Below are 7,450 nucleotides of genomic sequence, written 5' to 3'. Positions count from 1 at the left end.
GAGTAGGAGCCAGCTGCCATCTGGCTGAATTCCGTAACACCATACAGTCCGGTCGAGTGTTGCTGTGCAGTTTGCCGTCAGCTGTGTTTCATATAACAAATGTATTTCAGTACCATCTATTATGAATGAGTTCCACGTGTGTGATCTTGTCGTTTGATGTACGACGTGATGCTAATGTACCTGCTCCAGCGAGATATGTCCACTTCTGATACGTTTGATTATACTTTTGACGTTGGATGTTCCACAATTCTCTTTATTTTTATTTGTATTACTGTTAAATTTCTATGTGTTCTGTGGATGGCAGCGCATCACGTGCAGTGGCACTAAAATGATGTATGTTAACGGTATATAAAGCACATATACTTGAAAAACGTTCTATTAAATGAACACATATCCAAAAACGTTTTTCATCACCTCGGTTCCGAGAGGTCCAGAACCTGCACACAAAATTGGAATAGAGATCAACATAAACATCGTTTCCGCCGTTTTTATTGCCCACGAAAACCACACATTGCACATTGGACCACCATACAGCCAAGCCTTCAGAGGTGGTGGTTCAGTTTGCTGTAAACACCGGCACGTCTAATACCCAGTAGCATGTCCTCTTGCATTGATGCATGCCTGTATTCGTCGTGACATATTATCCACAATTTCATCAAGGCACGTTTGGTCCAGATTGTCCCACTCCTCAACGGCGATTCGGCATAGATCCCTCAGAGTGGTTGGTGGGTCACGTCGTCCACAAACAAACCTTTTCAATCTATCCCAGGCATGTTCGGTATGGTTCATGTCTGGAGAACATGATTGCCTCTCTAGTCGAGCGATGTCGTTATCCTGAAGGAAGTCATTCACAAGATGTGCACGATGGGGGCGCGAACTGTCATCCATGAAGACGAATGGCTAGCCAATATGCTGCCGATTTGGTTGCACTAGCGGTCGGAGGATGGCATTCACGTATCATACAGCCATTACGGCACCTTCCTTGACCACCAGCAGCGAACGCCGGCCTCACATAATGCCACCCCAAAAGAGCAAGGAACCTCCTCCTTACAGCACTCGCTGAGCAGTGTGTCTAAGGCGTTCAGCCTGACCGTGTTGCCTCCAAACACAACACATTGTCTGGTTGAAGACATATGCGACACTGTTCGGTGAAGAGAACGTGATGCCATTCCTGAGCGATCCATTCAGCATGTTGTTGGGCCAATCTGTACTGTGCTGCAAGGTATCGTGGTTGCGAAGATGGACCTCGCCATTGATGTCGGGAGTGAAGTTGCGCATCATGCAGCCTACACTGCTCAGTTGGAGTCGTAACATGACGTCCTGTGGCTGCACGAAAAGCGTTATTCGACATGGTGGCGTTGCTGTCAGGGCTCCTCCGAGCCATAATCCGTAGGTAGCGGTTATCCACTGCAGCAGTAGCCCTTGGGTGGCCTGATCGAGGTATGTCATCGACAGTTCCTGTCTCTCTCTATCTCCTCCATGTCCGAACAACATCACTTTGGTTCACTCCGATACGCCTGGACACTTCCCTTGTTGAGAGCCCTTCCTACCACAAAATAACAATGCGGACGCGATCGAACCGAGACACTGACCGTCTAGGCATGGTTGAACTACAGACAACACGAGCCGTGTACCTCCTTCATGGTGGAATGACTGGAACTGATCGGCTGTCGGACCTTCTCCGTCTAATAGGCGCTGCTTATGCTGGTTGTTTACACCTTTGGGCGGATTTAGTGACATGCCTGAACAGTCAAAGAGACTGTGTCTGTAATACAATATCCATTGTCAACGCCTGTCTTTAGGAGTTCTAGGAACCGGAGTGATGCAAAACCTTTTGAGATGTGTGTACATAGACCTTCAAAATGCAAGAAATCGGTGGAAAAATTATTGTAAATATAACAAAAAAAATTTTCGGAGTTTAAGGTGACAATGAAAGTGTGCCGAAACTAATGTTTCACATGTGTAACTCATGCGATCTGGGGAAATAAATACTTCTCCAACCAGAAGATTATATTTTACAAAATTCGTGTTTTGTTGAGTAGCTCCTCGTAGCACACGGATAAATAGTTCCTTCTCAATGTATAATCATTTGTAACTGGATATTTGTTATAGTTTTCCAAGAACTGTATCAACTGTGGATTCTTTAAAAAAATGGCTCTGAGCACTATGGGACTCAACATCTTTGGTCATAAGTCCCCTAGAACTTAGAACTACTTAAACTTAACTAACCTAAGGACATCACACACACCCATGCCCGAGGCAGGATTCGAACCTGCGACCGTAGCAGCCCCGCGGTTCCGTACTGCAGCGCCAGAACCGCACGGCCACCGCGGCCGGCATGGATTCTTTTAGTTTATCCAGTGGGATGTTGCATATCAGAATCATCTCACACGAGTCCTTAAAGAATGACTGTACTATTGATGCTGTAAGTGTCTCCTCAAACAGCAGCGTTTGTCTGCTGTCATTTTCAGCACTTTTTTCTACACAGCTGCTGTCTTTGGCGGTATTACAGTGTTGTTGCACACTAAAGCGCTTTTCTGCACTAATTTTAACTTCAGATAGTTTACAAAATATTATTTTCCTGTCAGCGCTGAAGAACAAAATATCGCAACATCATGCTGCTGGAGCACTTTACTTTGGCAACTGAACAGTGTGACCACATGTGCGAAATTTATTACGTATGAACCTGGCTTTATTGGCTACGAGAACGTTTTGTTGACCCTGTGCAGCTATGTCTTGCATCAGCGAACCGACTACAATGTGTTACGCTGCTTATCTACTGTAATCCTGATAAATAAAGCTATGTAGAAATTGTTTAGTTTATTTGTGACAATATCACCTGAATCATTGTCCTGTGAGCAACATTTTCATGTTTTTATTCTCCTATCCGCAAAGATACGACAAATACACGAATTTCTGGTGAAAACTGATCAAACTATGATCTGTTATTGTAAACGTTGGTCGAAATATGAGCTATTACTGAAACAGTTGTTAATACTACTTCATATGCGCAATAAAAAATACGTTTTTTTACACTACAATACCTCAATTCGTGCGTAAATTGTTGTAAAATTCACCCTAATGTTTAGGAAAAAAATATGACTTGGCATTAATATTCGGGCCTTACTGACAACTAAATGGACTCCAGACCGACTTTCTCATCGTCGTAGGATTGCGTTTAATCTCTGTGGAAAGGGGAACCAAATGGCGTGTTCCCTTTTTTTGTACCATATGTATTGTTTAAACATTAGCGTTGGGATGGGACGGGCACGTGCACGATTTTTGAGCAACAATATTGCCCAGCGCTGCCCCAGCTACCATAACTTGCCCAGCCTGGAAGGAGAGGTTAGAGGCTGTGGTATGGATTTTTGACTCTCAATAACAGGTCCAGTCGACAGAGGTGTGTTATATGGTGTTCAGCGTTTAACCACATTTGATGGCGTTACTCATATACGCTGTAATTAATTGGCCTGCAGTGAGGAAATTTTATCAAATCAAGGGACGCTCCACAGCACACAACCATGATGCGGCGGTGCAAAAAACAAATATTTTCTGAGGAAATAAAACGCAGGGTGTCGCAAAAGACAAGGTTCAGCTTTAATGTGTTACAGCGTCCAATCTAATTACGATATTCAGACCATCGGTTTCAGCATGTGCGCCTTTGGTGGCAAGCACGACATCCGGTCTGTATTCCTGCTCCATTCACACTCAGCACAACGTAGCTGCAACATCTGTGGCAAGGGAAGCAACGATTCAGTTCTTTAAATCTTTGATGTGGTTGAGGGGTGTTGGGAAACGTCTGTGATCTGGCGGTCAGCCATCTGTGATAACAGAGACGTCGGCAGCACATCAACGTTACTGTTAAAATTACTTGCTTTTTTTCTGAGGAAAAAAAGATTCTACAATGCAATTCACTATCGAACAACGTCACACATTCACTTTCAGGCTGTTATGTACTTCCTCTGACACAGTATGCGGATTGATTGTACCCCAGATGTGAAAACTGTGTTTGTTTATATCACACACGTGGGATGTTGTTTCACCAGAAAATGCTAGGTTGTTTAGAAAATTTCCATCCTGCTATAAACGGTGAAGGACGTCAACAGCGAACTGCATAAATTGTGGCTTGTCGTCTGGTTTCAACGCGTGCAACAGTTGCAAGCTATGTGGATACATATGTTATCATTTCCGTAGGACTCGGTTCGCGGTCGCTCTAGGGATATGCAGCTCTTGCTACATTCTCCTAACAGAGTTCTGAGGTGATCGTTGAGAAGTAAACCGCATCAGTTATGTGTCGGCTTCACATCAACTCATCCTGTCTACATAAAATTCCTGTACCACAGGCGTACCGATTAAGGCGAGGACGCTTGCTTCCTACACCGTGTTTGACAGTTCCTTTGCACCTGCTTGTCCCACCTGGCCTGAATAAACCATTGCACACATTGAGTCTTCTTCTTGAACAGTTGTCATTATGCTTCATGCGTGACAACCTGAAACACACGCAAGCAGAATTTTTTGAATTTGGCCCTCACAGAAGCCAAACATGGCGTGAATAGTGAATAGTTTGGGCGCTGTAACGCACTGAAGGTGTAGTGTACCTTTCGAAACACCTTGTAATTACACTACTGGCCATTAAAATTGCTACACTACGAAGATGACGTGCTACAGACGCGAAATTTAACCGACAGGAAGAAGATGCTGTGATATCCAAATGATTAGCTTTTCAGAGCATTCACACAACGTACTGACACGAGGAAAGTTTCCAACCGATTTCTCATACAAAAACAGCAGTTGACCGGCGTTGCCTGGTGAAACGTTGTGATGCTTCGTGTAAGGAGGAGAAATGCGTACTGTCACGCTTCCGACTTTGATAAAGATCGGATAGTAGTCTATCGCGATTGCGATTTATCGTATCGGGACATTGCTGCTGGCGTTGGTCGAGACCCAATGACTGCTAGCAAAATATGGAATCGATGGGTTCAGGAGGGTAATACGGAACGCCATGCTGGATCCCAACGGCCTCGTATCACTAGCAGTCGAGATGACAAGCATCTTATCCGCATGGTTGTAGCGGATCGTGCAGCCACGCCTCAATCCCTGAGTCAACAGATGGGGACGTTTGCAAGACAACAACCAACTGCACGAACAGTTCGACGACGTTTGCAGCAGCATGGACTATCAGCTCGGAGACCATGGCTGCGGTTATCCTCGACGCTACATCACAGACAGGAGCGCCTGCGATGGTGTACTCAACGACGAACCTCGGTGCATGAATGGCAAAACGTCATTTTTTCGGATGAATCCAGGTTCTGTTTACAGCATCATGATGGTCGCATAAGTGTTTGGTGACATCGCGGTGAACGCACATTGGAAGGGTGTATTCGTCATCGCCATACTGGCGTATCACCCGGCGTGGTGGTATGGGGTGCCATTGGTTACGCGTCTCGGTCACCTCTTGTACGCATTGACGGCTCTTTGAATAGTGGATGTTACATTTCAGATGTGTTACGACCTGTGGCTCTACCCTCCATTCGATCCCTGCGAAACCCTACATTTCAGCAGGATAATGCACGACCGCATGTTGCAGGTCCTGTACGGGCATTTCTGGATACAGAAAATGTTCGACTGCTGTCCTGGCCAGCACATTCTCCAGATCTCTCACCAATGGCGGCTGAGCAACTGGCTCGTCACAATTCACCAGTCACTACTCTTGATGAGCTGTGGTATCGTTTTGAAGCTGCATGGGCAGCTGTACCTGTAACGCCATCCAAGCTCTGTTTGACTCAATGCCTAGGCGTATCGATACCGTTACTACGGCCAGAGGTGGTTATTCTGGGTACTGATTTCTCAGGATCTATGCAGCCAAACTGCGTGAAAATGTAATCACATGTCAGTTCTAGTATAATATATTTGTCCAATGAATACCCGTTTATCATCTGCATTTCTTCTTGGTGTGGCAATTTTAATGGCCAGTAGTGTAAAACCTCACTGCACCCAATGACATGAGCTCTGTGAGGAGATTTTATCGTATCAAGAGATAACCTGTGTTGCAAACGAATATTACGGAGTGATGTAAACAAGTTTTTTGTGAGGGAATAAACTAACTAGAACCCCGATGGACCAAATGCCTTGAGTTGTATGGAGAAAAAGGTGATAAATTTCGTTTTTTATAAAAAATGTAATCTACTACGTTCTTATATTAAACTTATTAATTCACTTCCGCAGTTTTCAGTAGCCTCGGAGCTGCTATTCTAGTAAGTAGTAGAGGACTGAACTTTCTAAATATCTTAAAATACTATGGAAATGTATAGGCACGCCCTACCAAATTTTCTAGAGACTTTGTAACCTAGAACTTCACATCCCACAGAAGTGCGTTTGCTGCATTCAGTGCCATAACTGCAGTTTACGTTAAGTGGTTCGCCCCTTTTTTTCTTTAGTTAAGGTAGGAATAATAAGGTACAGAAGATATATTGATTTGTGTAAGTGAAAAATTTCCAACGACTGTCATGAAAATACGTGATTTCTACAGGGACTTTGAGAGGGGGTAGCTACACCAGAAGTAGACTATCATCCAAGCTCTGACGGTACCTGCTGAGAATACGGTAGTCGACTCTAAAACAGCTCCTCTGCTAAGGGGAGGCAGCTAAACATGCGGCCGAAGACAACTGCTCGCCTCGTACAAACAGGTGTAACGACTTGATTATCTGTCTTCGCTGCCAGGTCTGTGGCTGGACTCGACAGAGAGCCCCACACTTCGCCTGCTAGCTGACCCGTGCTTAACAACACGTACGCCGCAGGTACGAGCTCTGGGTGCTGCACCTTTGGTCTCGCCTAGTAAACGGCTGTTAGGAAAGCGCGGCCGGGCATCCGTATAATGTTTCCAAATAACAGTTTTCCAGCGCTGCTAGCAGGCCCCGCCGCCTTGCCGCGCTCACGTGATGGAGCATGTCTGGCCGCAGGATGGTACGTGCCCGACACCGGCGGACCTCTGGAGAGCGCGCACGGCTCTACTTCGGCCCCTATGACGTCACCCAAGCAGACTGCTCTCGGCAGGGCAAGGTTTGCGTACTGGCTGGATAAGGAGCAGAAAATGCAACACAGCTGGTGTCGCTTGCGTATAGAACATAACAAATTAAAACTGTGTGCCGGACCGAGACTCGAACTCGGGACCTTTGCCTTTCGCGGGCAAGTGCTCTACCAACTGAGCTACCCGAGCACGACTCACGACCCGTCGTCACAGCTTTACTTCTGCCAGTACCTCGCCTCGTGCCTTCCAAACTTTACAGAAGCTCTCCTGCGAACCTTGCAGAACTAGCACTCATGAAAGAATGGATATTGCGGAGACATGGCTTAGCCACAGCCGTGTCTCCGCAATATCCATTCTTTCATGAGTGCTAGTTCTGCAAGGTTCGCAGGAGAGCTTCTGTAAAGTTTGGAAGGCACGAGGCGA

The 7,450-nt window shown here is 45.7% G+C and overlaps 1 non-coding gene across 1 annotated transcript; it reads right to left on the bottom strand.

The window, feature by feature from the left end:
* Positions 1 to 7,142: 7,142 nt before the first annotated feature.
* On the bottom strand, positions 7,143 to 7,217 carry Trnas-cga. Its single transcript has one exon. It is a non-coding gene; the product is annotated as a tRNA-Ser (tRNA).
* Between the last annotated feature and the right edge of the window lie 233 nt (positions 7,218 to 7,450).

The sequence above is a fragment of the Schistocerca piceifrons genome, chromosome 5 (assembly GCF_021461385.2).
Source record: "Schistocerca piceifrons isolate TAMUIC-IGC-003096 chromosome 5, iqSchPice1.1, whole genome shotgun sequence".
NCBI lineage: Eukaryota > Metazoa > Arthropoda > Insecta > Orthoptera > Acrididae > Schistocerca > Schistocerca piceifrons.
Note: the sequence above shows the minus strand (reverse complement) of the source record. Positions and strands in the feature narration are given on the sequence as shown.